Source organism: Dendropsophus ebraccatus, chromosome 2, assembly GCF_027789765.1.
Source record: "Dendropsophus ebraccatus isolate aDenEbr1 chromosome 2, aDenEbr1.pat, whole genome shotgun sequence".
In the NCBI taxonomy this organism is placed as follows: Eukaryota; Metazoa; Chordata; class Amphibia; order Anura; family Hylidae; genus Dendropsophus; species Dendropsophus ebraccatus.
Genome location: NC_091455.1, coordinates 143,643,590 through 143,667,484, shown reverse-complemented (window position 1 = coordinate 143,667,484; position 23,895 = coordinate 143,643,590). Strand labels below are relative to the sequence as shown.

The window sequence follows — 23,895 nt, the reverse complement described above, 5'->3', positions numbered from 1 at the left end:
AGCTGTTGCATTTTTTTTGTGTGTTTATAAATAAAACATTTTTGTACATTATCATTCTTTCAGACATTACCTAGAGGACTGATCTCTTTTTTAGGGTTTACTTATACTAGATATTACATATAAGACACTTTGGGTATAAGTGTACTTCAGTAACTTGGCTCTAATGTAGAAATATGGCAAGCTGCTAAATTTACTTCATCAACCAATCCTACTTTACTCATAATGTGAAAATATATTCCTTTTTTTGTTAATCAGAGAGAACTGTCAGGCACTTCTGGTGCTCCAGTTTTATCTGCTTTTCATAAATAATGAAATAAAATGAAACAATAAATATAAAAATAAAAAACGGAATAATTATAATGAGGAGTGTGTGTTTGTGTGTAATGTTGTGCTGCCTTGATGGGCTTATTTACTGTTAGGGAGGTTTAACTGATTGATTGACAGGTTTCCTTGTATATGTATACATGTCGTTATTGTTCTATAATATGCTTTCCAAAGATTTAACTACATTTCCAATGTATCGGTCGGGACTGGACAGGGTACACACAGACGACACAGAGACAAGTGCAGCCCTGACGCTGTCCGACGTCCACTGTCCCTGGCTACTTGCCTCAACGTGTCCTAGGCGACACGCGGAAACTTGGAGACGTTCCCCATGTTAATATAGGTGGAACAGGGCAAGAGACAAATACGAGACAAAGTAGAGACAATTATGAGACAAGGACAAAAAAAGACAATGGTGAATGGTCAGAAAGCTAGGGTCAAACCAGGAAAGGCAGATACTAGTACAAACAACCAGAGGACCAAAATATAGACTAAATCAGAAGGAAGTCAGGGATACAAGCCGAAGTCAGGAAACCAATAAATCAGGATAGATATCACAGGGTAAGAATAGGAGAATAGGCACACAAGGTATATGCTATATTAGGAACAGTGAATGACTGAGTCTTAAAGGAAGTCAAGTGCCTGTCTCAGAGGTGATTGAGGCAGACATACAAGAACTAAAGGCCCTAGTACATGGGCCAATATTGAGGAGCAAGCGAGCACGGAGAGCGGACCTGTCAAATCTTGCTTGCTCCTCGTTCCCTGCTTGCTGTTGGTGCTATTACATGCACCAACAGCATCTGGCGAGGAGAAGGAAGGCACGGAGAGCTGCAGGGGGGGCTGCCTTGATGATCTTCAGCCCGTTCTTGGTGGCCCATCAGAGAGAGCGGCGGTCCTATTGCATGGAGCGACGGCCAGTAGTTTAGTCTTTTTTTTAACATGTTGAAAGACAACGATCAAGGTGAGCAGCACGGCGTCTACTCGCAGTAACAGGTTCTCTTTACAGTGAACCTGTCAGCTGTCATTCGAGTTCTAAACTGCCCACACTGTTAGATAGCTGAATATATAAAAGGTACCATGGGGGAGATTTATCAAACTGGTGTAAAGTAGAATTGCCTTAGTTGCCCCTAGCAACCAATCAGATTCCACCTTTCATTTTTCAAAGAGTCTGTAAGGAATGAAAGGTAGAATCTGATTGGTTGCTAGGGGCAACTAAGACAATTCCACTTTACACCAGTTTGATAAATCTCCCCCCTTGTGTCTCCTTGCCCTAACATCTATCTAACAGTGTCACCAGTTTGGGAAGTGAAATGATGGATTCACTTTAAATAATCATGCTAGGCTGCATTAGTCTACTAGTAAATTTAGCAAACTTCTCAGAAATTAGGAAATGGTTTGTTGCCATTAGAAACATTGGTGATGGTAAGTTGCTAGGATATACCACAATAATCAACAAATCAACAACAGTGCAACCACTTTCACCCCAGCCTAGAAGGAAGTACTGTCACTCAACTTATTGCAAATATCTGAAGAGACAGCCACTGCTGCTGTGTTCTATTGATCAGCATGATTCACATCAGCCAAACCCACTGCTGATGGGTCATTGGTAGCATATTATAGTTATATGGCCCAATATTTGTTACAAATGTATAAAAATAGAAGTCATCTGGAAAAACATATTTACAGTGTCTATAATTTATGCAATAAACTTAATGTGTTTTCACAAGCATTCAATGTTGCAACATTTACACTTGTAAATTCATGTATAAACAACATAACACCAGAAAGAGGAAGTGCAGTAATAGTTTTCTACAGAAACATACAGCAACATAGGCTTACTCCACTGTGTTCTCTGTAAATGCAAATGGTTATCAAATATAAACCTTACTATGCAAAAGAAAAGAAAACATTTAGCAACCTAAACCATAAAACCATGAACAGTAGACTAGTCAAGGTCAACTTACAATGACAGCAGCAGTTGAAAAACTTGTACTGTATGTATTGCATTATTCAAAGCAGGTCTATTGTGGGAGGTTGGAAACATTATCCTTCTAAACCATTTATTATCTATTGTAGCACATAGTATATAGTCCCATTTGTGCTTGAAATAAATGTATCATTTGTACTGAAGTAGGTTTTACTAATTAAACTATACATTGAAGAGTTCTGTACATGATTATTGGCACAACCTGTTTGCCTGAGCTGCTGCTCTGAGCTGTGAACAGCAATTAGAGAGTTGCTTTACAGCAGCCACACAGATTTAAGGAAAACTTGAAAAATGCCCTGCTGATATCTGGGGAAAAAACTGTTGTCATGCTCTGTGACCTGTGCAGAGTAGGAGTACATGAGCTGTCCTCATAACTTATTGTCTTTGGCATGATCTTCACCAAGAAGGGGGGGGGGGGGGGTAAGGGGAATATCGTCACACAAGCCCGTCTCCAGTGCATAGAGCTGGAAGAAAAGGTAGCCGTGGGAAGAGGACGACATTTTGTAAAAAGGACTGGGCCACCAGGAACACCACGTCAAGGTAGTAATAAAGAAAAATATATGTTATCATAATGGTAATAATACACTGGTTAAAAGTAAGTGAAATATTATAGGATGCACTCCAACTTGTTTTAAAAAAATTATTCTACATAAAGCTTTTTTCCCACTGACAGAGCCGTATGAGAGTTTAGTATTGTAAGTTTTACTGTCTAATAGCACAAAATAATGTGCTGCAAAACACAAAATAATTATTTGTGGGTTAAATGCTAAAAATCTTTGTTTTTCTGTAGGTCAGTATGATTACAGGAAGATAAATATTCTTTCTATCTATCTATCTATCTATCTATCTATCTATCTATCTCCTATCTATCTATCTATCTATCTATCTATCTATCTATCATCTCCTATCTATCTATCTATCTATCTATCTATCTATCTATCTATCTATCTATCTATCTCCTATCTATCTATCTATCTCCTATCTATCTATCTATCTCCTATCTATCTATCTATCTATCTATCTATCTATCTCCTATCTATCTATCTATCTATCTATCTATCTATCTCCTATCTATCTATCTATCTATCTATCTATCTATCTATCTATCTATCTATCTATCTTCTATCTATCTATCTATCTCCTATCTATCCTTCTATCTATCTATCTCCTATCTATCTATCTATCTATCTATCTATCTATCTATCTATCTATCTATCTATCTATCTAATAAATTTAATCTGGCAGCTTTGTACCAGGTACAGAACTGCATATCCTGTCAGATAGGTGCTAGGGGGATCAAATTAACCATACCCAGTGTCAGACTGGAAGGCTTAGGACCCATTAGTGGACCTGATCCTGGGAGGCCACCACTAAAGAACCTAGGACAAACCACATGCTGACCCTGGTCTATCCTGGTTTCTGCTGAATCTATGAACACAACTCCTTTGTTAAAGGTGTTATCTGGTGTTACACAACTTAAAATATATTGCTGCTATCATAAAGAAACCAATAAAGAGCCTATGATTACCTGTCTTCACTCCCCTGGTGTCCTGTTGCGATGTTACCAGTGTCCTGTTGCGATGTCCCCCAATGACTGAAGCACCTCCACTTTCAAGACAAACTCGTCTCGGAAGTGACAACCTGTTCAGCGATGCCCCATCTCAGTCAGTGATTGGTTAAGCTGGCTGTCATCCCCAAGACAAGTTCAGTGGAGGCACCGCAGTCAGCAGGGGACACCGGAGTCACACACAACAGGACACTTGGGGAGTGCAGACAGGTAAGTATAGGCTCTTATTAAAAGTTTTGTAACACCAGATAACCGCTTTAAAAACAAGCTTTTAGTCTACTCACAACTCTCAGAATGGACTATACTTATGAAATCCTCAGGGTATGCTGGGAGTTGTAGTTTCTGAGATAACCCTCTAATAAAATGATGGTTGTGTAGAGGCTCCTAGTGGCTGCAAATTAAGGGTAACAACCATTAGCCCTCAAGGTCCATCAATAAATCCTTCTATAGTGCCAGCAGTTATTAGATTTGTCTGTTCATTAATACTTAAAATTCCAGCATATTCTGAAGGCTGCAGAATGTCCCAAAACAGCACTAGTACAGGATATTAGAAAAAATAAATATATATATATATATATATATATATATATATATATATATATATACATCAGGGCCGTTTCTAGCGGCGGGCGGGTCGGGCGACCGCACGGGGTGCCGACAGCTAGGGGGCGCTGGTGGCACCTTCCCAGACCTCACCTAGCTGCGCACGCCCCGCCGGCCGCCAGCCCTCCCGCCGGCCACATTATCTGCCTCCGCGCCCAGCGGCCGCAAGATCTGCCTCCCCCGCACAACCGCAGCTCCTGCCTCCGCGCCCGCCGGCCACATTATCTGCCTCCCCCATCCGACCGCAGCTTTTGCCTCTCCGCGCGCCGGCCGCATGATCTGTGCAGATTGCCGGACTGCAGCTCCTCCCCGGCCCATCACCTGACAGCAGGCCGCCGCCCCCGAACACATCTTCTCTATCCTCAAGAAGGCGCCGTGATATGACGTCATTCGCCTGCTTGAGGATAGAGAAGATGTGTTCGGGGGCGGCGGCCTGCTGTCAGGTGATGGGCCGGGGAGGAGCTGCAGTCCGGCAATCTGCGCAGATCATGCGGCCGGCGCGCGGAGAGGCAGGAGCTGCGGTCGGGCGGGGGAGGCAGATAATGTGGCCGGCGGGCGGGGAGGCAGGAGCGGCTCCTCGCAGGCCAGTAGAGTAGATATGATGAGAGAGAGAGGGACCCGCTGTATGCAAGAAGGTGAGTATAATGTTGTTTTTTTTTGTGTGTTGTGATCGGCAATGAAGGGTATCACTAAGGAGCAGAACATGGGGGGGGGAGATTATTACTATATGGCAGAACATGGGAGGGGGATTATTATTATATGGCAGAACATGGGAGGGGGATTATTATTATATGGCAGAACATGGGAGGGGGATTATTATTATATGGCAGAACATGGGAGGGGGATTATTGCTATATGGCAGAACATGGGAGGGGGGATTATTTATTGTATGGCAGAACATGGGAGGGGGGATTATTACTATGGGGCAGAACATGGGAGGGGGAAATAATACTATGGGCAGAACATGGGGGGTATTACTATGGGGCAGAACATTGTAGGGGGATTATTACTATGGGGCAGAACATGGAAGGTGGGATTATTACTACGGGGCAGAACATGGGGGGATTTTTACTATTGGGCAAAGCACAGGGGGGTTATTACTATGGGTAGAGCACAGGGGGGATTATTACTATGGGGACTGAGCACAGTGGGGATTATTACTATGAGGGCAGCACAGGGGGGATTATTACTATGGGGACAGAGCACAGGGGGGATTATTACTATGAGAACAGCACAGGGGGGGATTATTACTATGGGGCAGACCACAGGGAAGATTATTTCTATAGAGACAGCACAGGGGGTATTATTAGTATAGGGACAGCACGGGAGGGGGGGTTATTACTATGGGGCAGAGCCCAGACGTCATAAAAAGGGGAAGTTGTTGTAAAAGTGCGGAGCCTAAGATGTTTATCTGGCAGGTTCAGAAGAAATGAATTGTAGCTGCAAGAAATCATCATGGAGGCCTGGGCCAGATGGAGAGGGAAAGGAAAATGACGCCTCAGATCAAAGAAGACGTCACCTGTGAGTCACTGATTTTTTTTTTTTGTTTCAGTTGAAAATAGTTAAATAACACTGCTCAATGCCATAATACACACACTGCTTCTTCATAGCAACAACGCCCTCCCCCCCTCCCCGACATCACTTCAGAGGGGATGGGGGGGGCGCTTTTAGCAAGATTCGCCCTGTAGTCAAAACTACCTAGAGACGGCCCTGATATACATATATACACACACACATACACAAGTACATTAACATGTTAGTAACATATATCACCAAATCGTCATACTGTTCCTTACCAAATGCTCTAGACCAATATTACTATGCTCTATATACCCTAGTATAATGGTTAGGCCCCCTCTGTGCCCCCATCTAGTAGTTAGGTCCCTTTGTCTCTATATAGTAGTTAGGCCTCTCTGTGCCCTCATATAGTAGCTAGACTACCCTCTGTTCATTTAATATTAAGTGTATTTGTGCAAGTAGCTTCCCCCAGCAGGTAGTCCACCCACACGTAGGCATCCATCTATACACAGTAGTGGATTATAAGAGGTCCTTTTCGGGCAGTAGCCCGGGGGCCCTGAGCTCCTGGGAGCCCATGGCCCCCCAAACAGACTTATACTTTTAGTGGTGTACTGTCCCTGGCTACAGTTCTGGTATGATTTGTAAACAATAGCTGATTTTTAACCTCAATTGTGCACAAACCAGGGCATCATGACATTATCTATTTTGTACTATGAGCACTGCACTAGTGCTGCCATAATTAGAGTGGGATGGGGGTGGGGGCCAGGCTTGGTGGACAGCCCGGGGCCTATGGTAAAGTTAATCTGCCCCTGTATGTACATAATCCCAGCTGGTAGTTACCCCCCCCCCCCCCCTCAACAGAACAGAGTATCCCCCAATTTAGGCATTGCCTTATAGGTAATTCCCCCTTCATAAATCCAGACGCACTAGAGGCTGCCCATGCACTGAAATCTATGCAAGCTCAGAACTGTCTTATGCAGGTGTACATTGTCTAAAAAGTGTATACCCACTCTATATAAAGCCATGCCCCTCCTCCTTCCCACCTCTTTGGCTAGGGTGGCACAGACTGCCAAAAGTCTTAACAATTTTCTGCAAAATAGGGGTTGTTTATTTAGAGAGCAAATAAGGATTCTGACTGATAATAGAAGTGTTCATTTCACCCTCCCTAGGATCGTCTTAAAGGACTTTAATGGGCAGCATGTACCTTAATCCCTTAGCACACTGCTAATCTGGAATTTAGGCTTTTTTTTTAGAGTGAAAGAAAGATTGGCAAGGAAGGAGGGCAACTGATGTGAGGAGAAGGAAGCATCTAGTACAAAATTTCTTGTATTCAAGAATATATCTTACATCAAAAAAAAGTTGGCGAATGTGCGAAGTATGCATAGTTTATTCAGACAAGTTACCAATCTGTTAGCTGCAATTTACATTTTAAACTGCTGACACTGTTTGCATGGCACCCTTCATACAGTATATCCAACTGTGCTTCCAAAATATAGAAAAATATTTTTTTCTCTGTTACAGTCAAAGGCTCCTTGACAACTAAAAAAAAAGATAATGTAAATTAAAGATATGCTTTATATCACATCTACTGTTGACTTAGAAAGTTATAATGACAAGCGCACTTTAAAGTCAATGAAGATAAAACAAAATGTGCTCTGTTATCCACAGATCTAACAGTCTTAAAGACAGATGAGATCAGTGAAGTACCCCTATCCATTTATAGCAATATAACTTTTTAAGTCATGACTTTTTCAATCATATTTTAATATTTATAGTACTGTTAATATACAGAGACTCAACATTACTCTATTATTTCAGTAGTCAAGCAACCCTCAGCACTCAGTGCATGGTTATGAATGTAAAACCATCAGTTCATGCTGTGCCACATCACTGAGCATGGATTTTACTTAAAAACATGGACAGGCATCCAGAAGATAAAATATAAACAGCCAGTGTCCTGATAGATTCTGAGTCCAGGAAGACAAAATTCCACTCACTCAGCCAAGGTAGCTGGTCCTGCTGAAAACATGCTAAAAGTGGAACTTATGAAAGAGCCTATGCCTGGAGAATTAGGTCTTAAAGGGTTTATTTATACTCTGTAACAAGGAAGATGCACAAGTCTGTATAGGTGCTATGTACACAAAATTATTATAGTGGAACTGTCATCAGCTAAATAAGGGTAAAAAAGAGCCCATGAGACCATAAGACATACAAGCCTAAGGCTAGGTTAACACTGCATTTTCAGCATCCGTTTAATGGATCCGTTTTTTGCAAAAAAAACGGATGCATTTGTGTGCATCTGTTTTTGATCCATTTTTCCATTGACTTTTATTATAATACAAAACGGATAAAAACGGATGCGGTTTTTGTGACGCACAATAAAGTACTGTTGACACTACTTTTTTGACCGTTAAAAAAACCAGATCCGTTAAACGGATTGCAAAAACGCAGTGTGAACCGACCTTAGGAGACCACAAGACATACTCACAAGCAGAACATTTAGGGAAGAGTTGGGCTGAGGGTATGAGGGGGAAGGGATGGATGATTGCCTGGCAGGGAAGGAGATAGCTTTAGATATCCTAAAATGGTAGGGTGTCTCTGTACTTAATCCAAAGTTCTCAGGTTTTCATGAATCTGTCACTAATATGTTTTACTATGCTGGTTAGTTCTTCCATTCTGCAAATTTGATTGTCTTAATGCAACCATTGCTGCACCATTGGGGGAGTCTGGCTCAGCCAATGCAAAGGTACCAATAGCTTAGCAGCCGAGATGAGGCTTGCAAGAAAGGAATTCTTGTGAAGGTGGATTTCTTTAATTGAGAGGCCCAGTATCACTGATTCTGGGGTAAGCATAACCTGTGACAAGCAGATAGCATTAATTTTATTTGTTACACCTGTGTGTCCCACTGCGGGTGTTGCTTCTATTTACACCTTTCGTAAAAGTCTGTACTTTTGTGTGGTCTTGTTGCAGCTACAGTATTATTAGGGATGACCACTAGATGTCGCTGTATTGTGTAACTAAAGTATGGAAACTGGACGTCTAAAGTATCTCAAGGGTTATTTGTGTGTGTGTGTGTGTGTGTGTGTGTGTACCAGATTCTGCTAGCCAGTAGGATCTTTCCTTTCTTCTCTCCTATCACCTCTCTTCTTTCCCCTCTTCTGTTGCACTCTTTCCACCCAACCACAGCGCAAATTACTTGCTGGTAAGGAAGTTAGTCTCTTTGGTGAAGGAGGAGTTTCAGTGATTGGTGGAGAAAGGACGCAGCTCGGATAGCTCTCCACCGTTGTTCTACCTGGGCCCTGGCCCTCTGCCAGGTCCCCTCTACAGTCTTTAGTCTTAGACAGTACCCCGCATGGGTAGGACACAGAACAGTCAGTGCTTATAAACCTCTTTCTTGAAGCATCAAACAAGCTGTGTGATGCACTGTTAAACCCTTCAAGGGAGGACTAGCCAACAGATAACCTCAACCCACGCCGAGGACTAGGAGTTAAGACAGTGCAAGACAGTATCCATTACAAAGCCAAAGAGCTAGGAACTGAACCGGGTGGAGCAAAGTTACGTAAAGTCTATGAACTCCATCTCGCAACGCAGGTGTACTTAGGAAATCCTAGCCACTCTGCTCATCGCAGGTAACAGGGTCTGGGGCCTGTGTCACCCATTGGTAGCCAATGCTAGTGGGCATAATTGGTGTGAAGACTATAGGAAGGTCAATACACAGGCACAGGTTGTTTCTTCTTCTTCTACAAGTATTCTTCTCTACACTCCAACATCCCGGCAGAGCACATTACTACTTGGGTTGAGACTCTCACGACAATCTCCTCTCTGCTACACTACCTCAGCACAACCTTATCAACTCTACTACATCCTACTCAGCACTTATCCTACAGATCTGGTGGTTCTATGATCGTGTATTTGCTGGAAATGTATCAAGAGTATCAAGCGAAGATTTGTTGTATCACCTGCTGCACATTAACAAGTAGTAAACGCAGTCAACGTTATCAACTGAGTCTGTGATTATTCGCTACCACCTGCACAGTATACACACTGCAACCTTGGGACATTTCCCCTTTCAGTGGGTGGCGGGTTCTACCACTATTAGGGAGGGTCATTACACTGCTCTGGCCATCTGTGATTATATCACCTGTGAGAACACTATCCCAAGGGACCCTGCAGCAACCCAACAGGATACCGACCACAGGGGGAAAAGGTACAACCGGCCTTACTACTTAAAAGCAGGCGTGCCAACACACCTGTGTACCCACAGGCACTGGCGTCATGTGACAAAACCCAAAGGCCCGGCTGTATCTCAGCCATCCACCATAGTAGAGGCGTCACACTATCTAGCAAGTGACTGGCCGTCCCACCGCTACAACATCATCTGGGGGCTCAGCACACAATCTGCCAAAAAGGGGCTATCCTTGGGCAGGTCCACCAGATATCATCGTTCCCTTTGCACCCTCACACCTCCAACATTTGTCCGACAGCCCCATACGATAAAAAGTGTTCTGGCGTTTTGTACCACCCAGATAACAATTTATAATGATTCTCACCAATCTTGACGCATCTTGAAATGCCATTGGCATTTTTAAGGATGCCATTGTGCTCTGACTCAGAAAACATTCTGTTAAGTTCTTGTTCCCAAGACAAAAGAAAGATGGGAGGCCCTTGAGCTTGGTTCCTTAATAAGTGATATAATAAGAAAAATGTGAAGGAAAAAAAGAGGTTCAACTCTCACCAGTCTGCTGACATCTTCGGCTGATTAGACCCACTGTGCACTGTACTTGCAGTGCAGCAAATACTCACTTAGTCCAGTAGACTTATAAGTTCTTTTATTGTAACTTTGGATGCAGCATACAAAAGATAATTTGCTCACAGCTGATATGAACTCAGCATACGGACGCCCAGGCACGTCCTCCTCGCGGACTTTCCGGAGGCACAAGACTCCTCCTTCCTCATGTGCCTTCCTCATTCCTTAATAAGTGATCCACATACCTTGTCCCTTCGTGTTTGAGGGAGATGAGGAGGCGTTCCAGCCATTTTAGTTCTCTCCACTTGGTCTGTTTATAAAGAAAGATCTCACACGTGTGCTTAAGTATATTATACACTCCAGCTGGGATTCCAACCAGCAGCACAAAAAACTGACATGTCAGTTTTTGCGGCCGCTATTCATTGGCCTTGGTTTTTTCTTTGTCATTACATTGACTCATAGGGCCACTTAATATGGTGGTTTTCCTACAGGAGCCAAACCTTGTCTGGGTCCTTCCCGGAGGGATATCTGACTAGTCCTGTATTTTGAGACTTTTAAATGAGGCTCCTCAGGCTCTCTTTTTTGCATATTTATGTTTCCCAGGGAGCAATGCACCTAGGATTTCATTGCATTGTGCTATCGAGTCTCTTACTGTAATGAAGTGTCAAAGTGTTGTTTCTGCCATACTCTGGCATGCCTCACCACTCTCTCCTCCTACCTCTTGATCATGAATAATTAATGCTGCCCGGCCTCCTGCTGGCTCAGCTGTCAGTCAGTGTCTCCGATTGCAGATCAGTCCTCTGTAGGCAGTTTATGTCTGAAAGAAACACTTAGATATGGTACAATCTCTGAGCCCAAATGTGTTGGAGATGTGGTCTAGGGGTAACTCCCCCATCTAGAGACCAGCCACCAATTCATTCTTTGGTTCAAATTTCCTGATGAAATATAGGTATTTTTTATTTTTTTTTACTCATTATTGTATCATTGTTAAGGCTATGTTTCCACACAGTATTTGTGCTCAGTATTTTGGTCAGTATTATGCAACTAAAACCAGGAGTGGATCGACAACACAGAAAGGCTATTTTCACACACCATGTTGAAGTTGAGTTAATAGCTGTCATTAAGTGTCAAATAATGGACATTATTTCAAAACAACGGCCGTTGTTTTAAAATTCTGCCATTATTTGCCTTACATGCCTGGTGGCCATCCACTTAATTTCAACAGGGATTTGAACCATAGGATGAACTGCTGGCAGGTCTCTAGATAGGAGAGTTATCCATAGACCACAGCTCCAACACATTTCAGTTCAGAGATTGAGCTCTATTATAGTGTTTCTATCAGATATAAACTGCCTACAGAGGACTGATCTGCAATCAGAGACACTGGCTGGCAGCTGAGCGAGCAGGAGGCCGGGCAGCATTGATTATTTATGATGAAGAGTGAGGAGGAAGGAGTGGTGAGGTGTGCCAGAGTGCTGCACAAACAACTCCTCTTTGACTCTTCATTACAGTTAGAGACCTTAGATGTTGCATAATCCGCTGTACAGACAAATTACCAAAAGGCACCATATTCACTAGGGTACTGCCAGCTACAGAACACTGTCAGCACTTTAAGTAGGGCCAGGGTGCTGACAAATTCCCTTTAGGGTATAAACCCACACACCGTATACGCAGCAAAAACGCAGCAAATACGCAGCAGATGTGATGGTGAAGATTTGATGCTGTGTTCAGTTATTTAGATCTAATCTTCTGCGTATTTGCTGCGTATTTTCTGCGCATTTGCTGCGTATTTGCTGCATATCGCAGTAGTAAATACACTGCATATTCGCTGTGTGGGTTTGTACTCTTAATGCAGCCCAGTGGCAGCTGGCCTTTAGTATCACAAAGTGTCTAATTGTGCCAGCCATTTCGAAATCTCAAGAAAAAAATTATACAGATGGTATAGCACTCCTGAAAAGCCCCAAAGAATGTACTGTATGTGGATCGCTCCAACTTGCTTAGATGTGGGCTCTATGCTGCAAATCTGGTTGAGCTGTAGAACCATTCAAGCTTTTAGGAACATAGTTAGCTCCCCTCACAAATCCTTTTTGTTTTTTTTTACCTCAATTAAAAAAAGCCACAAAAGACACCAATGCGGCGCATGGCGTGTTTTCCATGTGTGTGTTTTTGGCTTTTGTTCTGGCATTTTTCATGTTATGTGTGAATGTATTTTTTTAACCCCTTATCTACTACTATTACTCCCCTCAGCTGCTATACCTCTGCTACTACACCCCTTATCTACTATACCTCTACCTACACTGATGCACAAGGAGGGCCCAACAACTAAATGGTGGCACATAGGAACCTCGTCTACTATATGGGGGCATAGAGTTTCATACTGAGGGCACAAACTGGGCCTAAACATTATATGGGGGCACAGAGAGAGCACTTTTACAGTGTTGAGCAATACAGGTGGGGATTTTGTATCGAAGTGAGGATGGTGCTAGAGCAAAGAACCTAAAATGTTTTTGTCTGGCAGATTCTGTGAAGATAAGACGTCACCAGGAGAAGTCTTTATAATGATGGGGCCAGATGGAGAACAAAAGGAAAAATGAGTGACTCCAGTCTTGTCAAACAATTCTTCATTATAAAATCTTTAACTATTAGAAATAAAGGTCTGTATAGCACAGTACATAATTCCTGAAGAACTCTGGGAAGGATGCTATCTAGGCCCAGTGATTTGTGGATTTTAATCTTTTTAAGGTGCTGCCACAATTCTTCTAACAGGCCTCTTTGCCTATCAATCACCCCTGCAGAGCACACAGATAGAGAGCTGTAACTAGTTATGGCCCAGAGCGCGCTTCATTGCGGGATAAACACCCAGGACATAGCTGTATGCCCAGCAGTGGCGCCGCAATGATGAGGCGACCTGAGTCGTCTGCCTCAGGCGGCGCCACCAGCTGTCATCATGGGGGCGGCATTCAGTGGCAGATTATAATATGGGCGGTTCGGGCGGCCGCCCACATTATAATCCGCCACTGATTTACCATGTACCGGAGTCCCCCAGCGCCCGGACAGCATCTGTAATTAGATGCTGTGAGCGGGGGAGACTGTATTCATAAGCGCCGCGCTGTAATGAATCAGCCGCGCGGTCCTGTTACTACAGCGCGGCGCTTATGAATACAGTCTCCCCCGCTCCCAGCATCTAATTACAGATGCTGTCCGGGCGCGGGGGTCTCCGGTCCCGGCATTCCACGTCCGTGATCCATCAGGATCACGGAACGTGGAATGCAGCCTTAGTCCCCCGGCTGATGTGCGGCTGCCGGGGGTGTCCCATCCTGTCCCCAGCAGCGCGCGCATCAGAGAGCTCCCCGTGCGCCGGAAGTCACAGCCACAGGTGCACGGGGAGCTCTCTGATGCGCGCGCTGCCGGGAACAGGACGGGACACCCCCGGCAGCCGCGCATCAGCCGGGACCAGACCAGAGAGGCTCGACGGGGGAACGGATGGCAGGTGAGTTTTGTGCTGTTTTTTGTTTTATCTGTTGTGCAGGGGAGGGGGGGGGGGGAGAGGGGAGAGGGGGACCATCTATAAGGGAGAGGGGAGAGGGCAGAGGGGGACCATCTATAAGGGGGGGGGAAGAGGGGGACCATCTATAAGGGGGGGGGGGAAGAGGGGGACCATCTATAAGGGGGGGGAGAGGGGGACCATCTATAAGGGGGGGCCATCTATAAGGGGGGAGAGGGGGACCATCTATAAGGGGGGGGAGGGGGGGGGAAGAGGGGGACCATCTATAAGGGGGGGGGGGAAGAGGGGGACCATCTATAAGGGGGGGGAGGGGGACCATCTATAAGGGAGGGGGAGAGGGGGACCATCTATAAGGGGGGGGGGGGAAGAGGGGGACCATCTATAGGGGGGGGAGAAAGAGGGGGACCATCTATAAGGGGGGGAGAGGGGGACCATCTATAAGGGGGGGGGGAAAGGGGGACCATCCATAAGGGAGGGGGGGAAAGAGGGGGACCATCTATAAGGGGGGGGGGAGAGGGGGACCATCTATAAGGGGGGAGGGGGACCATCTATAAGGGAGGGGGGAAAGAGGGGGACCATCTATAAGGGGGGAAGAGGGGGACCATCTATAAGGAAGGGGGGAAAGAGGGGGACCATCTATAAGGGGGGAAGAGGGGGACCATCTATAAGGGAGGGGGGAAAGAGGGGGACCATCTATAAGGGGGGGGGCATCTATAAGGGGGAAAAGGGGGACCATCTATAAGGGAGGGGGGAAAGAGGGGGACCATCTATAAGGGGGGGACCATCTATAAGGGAGGGGGGAGAGGGGGACCATCTATAAGGGAGGGGGGAGAGGGGGACCATCTATAAGGGTGGGGGGAGAGGGGGACCATCTATAAGGGAGGGGGAGAGGGGGACCATCTATAAGGGAGGGGGAGAGGGGGACCATCTATAAGGGAGGGGGGTGGGAAAGGGGGACCATCTATAAGGGAGAGGGGACCATCTATAAGGGGGGGAAGAGGGGGACCATCTATAAGGGGGGGAGAGGGGGACCATTTCCTAAAAGATCAGCACCCTCCTCTCAGGGGCGCCGCAATCATGAGGCGACCTGAATCGTCTGCCTCAGGCGGCGCCACTAGCTGTCACCATGGGGGCGGCATTCAGTGGCAGATTATAATATGAGCGGTTCGGGCGGCCGCCCACATTATAATCCGCCACTGACTGTACCCAGGGCCGCTTTAACCAGAGGGCCCATGGTGCACGTGCACCGGGCCCACTGGTTAAAGGGCCCCCCCCCCCGAGCAGGCCAGCCGTTGCTATGTGCGACCAGTGCGGTCGCACAGGGCTCCGGCCACCAGCCTGTCAGGGGGGAGCGCCATGGATGGGTAATCTACTTACCCCTCCATGGCGCCCCCTGCAGGGCCCCCCCGTCCGCTGCTGCTGCGGCGCTTCAGCGCTGCAGCAGCAGCGACACTGACAGAGAGAGAGCCATTGGCTCCCTCCCTGTCAGTCACTCACTCTTGTGGCCGCACTTCCTGCGGTCACAAGAGGCCGCGCTCTCCCTCTAGCGCCCGACGTCACTGGAGCGTCGGCGCGAGGGTGAGGGGAGTGCAGCCTCTTGTGACCGCAGGAAGTGCGGCCACAGGAGGGAAGAGAAGAGGAACGCGAGGACCCGGGTGAGTAACAGTGTTTGTTTTTTTCAATGTTATATAGCAGGGGGGGCTATATACTATGGGGGGGCACAGGGGGCTATATACTATGGGGGAGCACAGGGGAGCTATATACTATGGGGGGGCACAGGGGGCTATATACTATGGGGGAGAACAGGGGGCTATATACTACTGGGGAGCACAGGGGGCTATATACTATGGGGGAGCATAGGGGACTATATACTACTGGGGAGCACAGGGGTCTATATACTATGGGGAGCACAGGGAAGCTATATACTATGGGGGAGCACAGGGGGCTATATACTATGGGGGGGCACAGGGGGCTATATACTATGGGGGAGCACAGGGGAGCTATATACTATGGGGGGGCACAGGGGGCTATATACTATGGGGGAGAACAGGGGGCTATATACTATGGGGGAGCACAGGGGGCTATATACTATGGGGAGCACAGGGGAGCTATATACTATGGGGGAGAACAGGGGGCTATATACTACTGGGGAGCACAGGGGGCTATATACTATGGGGGAGCATAGGGGACTATATACTACTGGGGAGCACAGGGGTCTATATACTATGGGGAGCACAGGGAAGCTATATACTATGGGGGAGCACAGGGGGCTATATACTAAGGGGGGGCACAGGGGGCTATATACTATGGGGGAGCACAGGGGAGCTATATACTATGGGGGGGCACAGGGGGCTATATACTATGGGGGAGAACAGGGGGCTATATACTATGGGGGAGAACGGGGGCTATATACTATTGGGGAGCACAGTGGGGCTATATACTATGGGGGAGAACGGGGGCTATATACTATTGGGGAGCACAGGGGGGCTATATACTATGGGGGAGCACAGGGGGGCTATATACTATGGGGGAGCACAGGGGAGCTATATACTATGGGGGAGCTATATACTATCAGGGAGCACAGGGGGGCTATATACTATGGGGGAGAACGGGGGCTATATACTATTGGGGAGCACAGGGGGCTATATACTATGGGGGAGCACAGGGGAGCTATATACTATGGGGGAGCACAGGGGAGCTATATACTATGGGGGAGCACAGGGGGCTATACACTATGGGGGAGCACAGGGGAGCTATATACTATTGGGGAGCACAGGGGAGCTATATACTATTGGGAAGCACAGGGGGCTATATACTATTGGGGAGCACAGGGGAGCTATATACTATGGGGGAGCACAGGGGGCTATATACTATGGGGGAGCACAGGGGGCTATATACTATGGGGGAGCACAGGGGGCTATATACTATGGGGGAGCACAGGGGAGCTATATACTATGGGGGAGCACAGGGGGCTATACACTATGGGGGAGAACGGGGGCTATATACTATTGGGGAGCACAGGGGGCTATATACTATGGGGGAGCACAGGGGGCTATATACTATGGGGGAGCACAGGGGAGCTATATACTATGGGGGAGCACAGGGGGCTATACACTATGGGGGAGCACAGGGGAGCTATATACTATTGGGGAGCACAGGGGAGCTATATACTATTGGGAAGCACAGGGGGCTATATACTATTGGGGAGCACAGGGGAGCTATATACTATGGGGGAGCACAGGGGAGCTATATACTTTGGGGGAGCACAGGGGGCTATATACTATGGGGGAGCACAGGGGAGCTATATACTATGGGGGAGCACAGGGGGCTATACACTATGGGGGAGAACGGGGGCTATATACTATTGGGGAGCACAGGGGGCTATATACTATGGGGGAGCACAGGGGGCTATATACTATGGGGGAGCACAGGGGAGCTATATACTATGGGGGAGCACAGGGGGCTATACACTATGGGGGAGCACAGGGGAGCTATATACTATTGGGGAGCACAGGGGAGCTATATACTATTGGGGAGCACAGGGGGCTATATACTATTGGGGAGCACAGGGGAGCTATATACTATGGGGGAGCACAGGGGAGCTATATACTTTGGGGGAGCACAGGGGGCTATATACTATGGGGGAGCACAGGGGAGCTATATACTATGGGGGAGCACAGGGGAGCTATATACTATGGGGAGCACAGGGGAGCTATATACTATGGGGAGCACAGGGGGCTATATACTACTGGGGAGCACAGGGGGCTATATACTATGGGGGAGCACAGGGGGCTATATACTATGGGGGAGCACAGGGGGTTATATACTATTGGGGAGCACAGGTTAGCTATATACTATTGGGGAGCACAGGGGCTATATACTATTGGGGAGCACAGGGGAGCTATATACTATTGGGGAGCACAGGGGTCTATATACTATGGGGGAGAGCACAGGGGGCTATATATTATGGAGAGCACAGGGGGGCTATATACTATTGAGGGGGAGCACAGGGGGGCTATATACTATTGGGGGAGAGCACAGGGGGGCTATATACTATTGTGGGAGAGCACAGGGGGGCTATATACTATTGGGGGAGAGCACAGGGGGCTATATACTATTGTGGGAGAGCACAGGGGGGCTATATACTATTGTGGGAGAGCACAGGGGGGCTATATACTATTGGGGGAGAGCACAGGGGGGCTATATACTATTGTGGGTGAGCACAGGGGGCTATATACTACTGGGGAGAGTGCACAGGGGGGCTATATACTAATGGGGGAGCGCACAGGAGGGCTGTATATAACTGGAGGAGCACATGAGGGTCTATATACTACAGGGACACCTTAAAACTATGGAGGCACAGAGGGGTGTAACTATGTAGGGGTACAGAGGGGTGTAACTACTGTATAGGGGTACAAGGGACCTAACTACTGTATGTGTTGGAGCCTAAAATATTTGTCTGGCAGATTCTGGAGAGAAGATTCACAGCCAGGAGAAGACTTCAAGGTGGCCCAGGCTGGATGGAGAGAAAAAGAAAAGGTGACAGACTCTGATCGGAGAAGACGCCTCCGGTGAGTCACTGGATGTAACTTCACTCTGTTATAGGCTTGTACTGATAGGGGTCATGATGTGGCGGTATTATGTAATGGTATCAATGGTGATATCTTTCTGTTTTGTTTAGTGCAGTTTTTATGTAATATGTAATCACTGAATGGTGGAAATAGTGTTATAAGGTAACTACTGTATGTATTGGGGCTCTTGATACAGTGTGGGGGCAAATTCAGTACATTATACAATGTGCAGAAAGGTAAGGGGGGGCCCACTCTTGAGGGCTGTGCACTGGGCCCACCAATGTATTAAAACGGCCCTGACTGTACCATGTACTGGAGCCCCCCCGCCCCCGGGCAGTATCTGTAATGAGATGCTGTGAGCGAGGGAGACTGTATTCATAAGCGCCGCGCTGTACTAAATCAGCCGCGCGGTGCTGATACTACAGCGCGGCGCTTATAAATACAGTCTCCCCCGCTCCCAGCATCTCATTACAGATACTTCCCGGGGGCGGGGGGGCTCCAGTACATGCATTCCACGTCCGTGATCCGTCAGGATCACGGAACGTGGGAATGCAGCCTTAGTCCCCCGGCTGATGTGCGGCTGCCCGGGGTGTCCCGTCCTGTCCCCGGCAGCACGCGCATCAGAGAGCTCCCCGTGCGCCGGAAGTCACAGCCACAGGCGCACGGGGAGCTCTGTGATGCGCGCGCTGCCGGGGACAGGACGGGACACCCCGGGCAGCCGCACATTAGCCGGGACCAGACCAGAGAGGCTCGACGGGGGAACGGAGGGCAGGTGAGTTGTGTGCTGTTTTTTGTTTTTGTTTTATCTGCTGTGCAGGGGGGGGGGGGGAGAGGGGGACCATCTATAAGGTAGGGGGGGGGAAGGGGGCCATCTATAAGGGAGGGGGGAAGAGGGGGACGATCTATAAGGGAGGGGGGAAAGAGGGGGACGATCTATAAGGGGGGGGGGCCATCTATAAGGGAGGGGGAGAGGGAAGAGGGGGACCATCTATAGGGGGGGCCATCTATAAGGGAGGGGGGAAAGAGGGGGACCATCTATAAGGGGGGGCCATCTATAAGGGAGGGGGGGAAAGAGGGGGACCATCTATAAGGGGGGGACCATCTATAAGGGAGGGGCGGGAGGGGGACCGTCTATAAGGGGGGGGAAGAGGGGGACCATGTATAAGGGGGAGAGGGGGACCATCTATAAGGGGGGGGAGAGGGGGACCATCTATAAGGGGGCATCTATAAGGGAGGGGGGAGAGGGGGACCATGTATAAGGGGGGAGGGGGACCATCTATAAGGGAAAGGGGACCATCTATAAGGGAGGGGGAGAGGGAAGAGGGGGACCATCTATAGGGGGGGCCATCTATAAGGGAGGGGGAAAGAGGGGGACCATCTATAAGGGAGGGGGGGAAAGAGGGGGACCATCTATAAGGGGGGGACCATCTATAAGGGAGGGGCGGGAGGGGGACCGTCTATAAGGGGGGGGAAGAGGGGGACCATGTATAAGGGGGAGAGGGGGACCATCTATAAGGGAGGGGGAAAGAGGGGGACCATCTATAAGGGGCATCTATAAGGGGAGGGGGAGAGGGGGACCATGTATAAGGGGGGAGGGGGACCATCTATAAGGGAAAGGGGACCATCTATAAGGGAGGGGGAGAGAGGGAAGAGGGGGACCATCTATAAGGGGGGGGGGAGAGGGGGACCATCTATAAGGGGGGGGGAGAGGGGGACCATCTATAAGGGGGGGAGAGGGGGACCATCTATAAGGGGGGGAGAGAGGGAAGAGGGGGACCAACTATAAGGGGGGGGGGAAGAGGGGGACCATCTATAAGGGGGGAAGAGGGGGACCATCTATAAGGGAGGGGAAAGAGGGGGACCATCTATAAGGGAGGGGAAAGAGGGGGACCATCTATAAGGGAGGGGGGAGAGGGGGACCATCTATAAGGGGGGGAGAGGGGGACCATCTATAAGGGAGAGGGGACCATCTATAAGGGGGGGAAGAGGGGGACCATCTATAAGGGGGAAGAGGGGGACCATCTATAAGGGGGGAAGAGGGGGACCATCTCCTAAAAGATCAGCACCCTCCTCTCCTGACATCCTCTGTGCTGCTGGGACTTCTCCTATAGGATTAGCACCCTCCTCTCCTGACATCCTCTGTGCTGCTGGGACCTCTCCTATAGGATTAGCACCCTCATCTCCTGACATCCTCTGTGCTGCTGGGACCTCTCCTATAGGATTAGCCTCCTCCTCTCCTGACATCCTCTGTGCAGCAAGGGACCAAACATTATGTTTATTGGGGACCGCAGTGGGGGGGGGGGCAGTAGTGGATTATAATGTGGGCGGATTGACGGGGGGGGGGGGCGTCATTCTATAGTTCGCCTCGGGCAGCAGAGAGGCTAGAATCACCCCTGCCTCCTCTCCTGACATCCTCTGTGCTGCTGGGACTTCTCCTATAGGATTAGCACCCTCCTCAACTGACCTCCTCTGCGCTGCTGTGACCTCCCCTATAAGATCAGCCCCCTCCTCTCCTGACATCCTCTGTGCAGCAAGGGACCAAACATTATGTTTATTGGGGACAGCAGTGGGGGGGCGGGGGGGCAGTAGTGGATTATAATGTGGGCGGATTGATGGGGGGGGGGGCGTCATCCCTCGGGCAGTTCGCCTCGGGCAGCAGAGAGGCTAGAATGACCCCTGATGCCCAGGGTAATCTGGTGACAGGCAGCCAGGGCGTACAGGTATGTCCTAGGTCGTCTAGGGGTTAAACAACTGGTAGATTTAATGTTTGTGCCAGAAATAGGAGTCAATGGGCCACACTTAACTAACAACAAAAATGTGCCCCATGATCACCATGATAGGTAACTTACACCAACAACAGTATTTTCTCAATAGTCTATGGAGAGCAATCATCAATTAAAACGTTTATTATTAGATTTATTAAAGGGAAACCATCAGTAGGTTATTGCAGACAGGGTGAGGAGGATAATGGTAGGTCTCTTACCTTCATCCTTCATGCTGTTTCCATGCAGTTTAAGGCTATGTTCACACTGCGTATCTGCGTGAGTCCGGCCGCATTTCATACGCCACCGTACATGTGCGGCTGAAACTACGGGCATGGGAAAAATCGACATGCGGCCGGATGCATACGAACCGCGAACATACGCCTGTAGTACAGTTATGCTTCTCTAGCTTGCTTTGAAGCGATCTGAAACAGGTCATTTACTTGGAAATCTTCGCCCAGCCCAATAAAACTCACAGAACCTTTTGGATAAAAAAATCAAGTTCAATTTGGCTGAAATAAGTACTCCGTACGGGACCGCATGGAAATCCACGGCCGTGAGTTGGAACATTTCCGTCCTCAAACGGTCTTGTTCATTTTTCACGGCGCCGTATACTGTCCAGCCGTAAGCTCATACGTAGTGTGCACTGTGCGGGCGTATATCGTATACTTTCAGGCGAACGCATCAACCTCAAAACTACGTGCATATATTCGCGGTTCGCACTACGGCCAGAAACATACGCAGTGTGAACATCCGACGACGCGGCAGAGGGGGGCCAGCATCAGGGACAGCTGCAGCAATTTGGCTGGCCTCCCGAAGATTACTTCGTTGACAGAAGATCGGCGACGGGGACGACGTGCGTTAGGTATGTATGGTACACTACACTTCCGGGTCCACATGCGGGGGTGGGGGAACACGGGGAAGGTGGCGATTCACATACATAACATACATTACAAAGTTGTATAACTTTGTAATGTGTGTTATTTTGTGAATAATTTCTTAGCGCTGCACTACCCCTTTAATTCAGCATCTAGTAGGGCAGTTTGGAGCACTGTGGGCAGGACTACTGCCCCTGCGGCACTGAACCGCCACTGGCTGGCATAAAAGTGGTGCATTATAAGTCAAAATAGAATTGGTATGAAAACCTTTAGACACTTTTAGAGTTGTACACTTGTTTGGTGCATGTCTGACAAATTACATAATGAACATTAACCAGACCAGTAAATCCATGCCCAAACCTAGAGGGCCTGCTAATGTTCAATGACCTGGCCCAGTGACAGTAGTAACTACCATTCACTGTACAGAGGGAGCCACATACACAGCGCTACTGTCAACCAGCCTCCCCTAGTGTACTGTATATACTAATACATAGAAATATACAGAGCACAGTGGGGGAGCAGGGACCAGGGCTTGGGCAGCCCTGCAGTGTCCCACACAAATGGTGGTGGTTAATGAGAGACCCCTATCCCCACTCATATAGAATTGATAATTAATAACAATTATACATTACTATGTAGTTCTATTACAAAGTAACATAACTTTATTAAAGCATTGCATAGAAATAATTTCTCTAGAATACCACATGAAGGCAGGTTTGACGTGAGTGTACTGGCACATTATCCAGTATGTGATATACCCACAGCACTGTAGGCATTAGCTGGCATTCCCAGGTACAGCTAGGATCTGGTATAGACCTGTTCACACCAGGACACCGCTAGCTGGGAATGTGGCTGAATTGCTCTGTGCAAACTTCAGTGACAGGGACGAGTGTGTGCGGATGTAATGAGGAAACAGAAGAGGTTGCCACACTGCGCGGCACAGGATGTGGGGGGAGATGTGACAGGGCGGGCGCCCCATCAGCGGCTGTCGCAGGCGGTATCGCACACACATCTGTGACAGCGCAGCGAGGCGGGCACGGAGCAGGATACTCTCTGAGGCTGGCCCCGCCCTTCCTCTATAGCCCCGCCCACTCCAAGTTAGAGCGCTGAGGAGTGTGCAGCTGCTGAGCCGAGGAGGAGGCTGCCCTGTGCCCGGGAAGGAGCTGCCCTGTAAGAAGGTAGGAGCCTGGCACATTCCTCTGCCCCTTATATGTGTGCTGTGCACTGCCGGTGACTACTCCGACCTGCTGCTGCGGCTTCCCGGAATGTGACAGTGCGGTGTGTACGCGGCACCGCTGCAGTGTGATGGAGCCGCGTCTGTACGGCGTGCGGAGCAGCAGCTCCAGGACAGCGCCCCCAGGCTGGGGGGTATGGAGGGTACACAGGGGGCACACAGGGGGCACTGCTAGGAAGGCAACTTCCCTCCTCTCTGT

At 48.3% G+C, this 23,895-nt stretch overlaps 1 protein-coding gene across 1 annotated transcript in view; it reads left to right on the top strand.

The window, feature by feature from the left end:
* Window positions 1–23,553: 23,553 nt before the first annotated feature.
* The window catches only part of ELMO1 (engulfment and cell motility 1), a 264,820-nt gene continuing 264,478 nt past the window's right edge, over window positions 23,554–23,895 (top strand). Inside the window, exon 1 of the mRNA XM_069958426.1 lies at window positions 23,554–23,640. The gene's annotated coding sequence lies outside the window, so the exon portion shown is untranslated. The remainder of the gene's footprint in view (window positions 23,641–23,895) is intronic.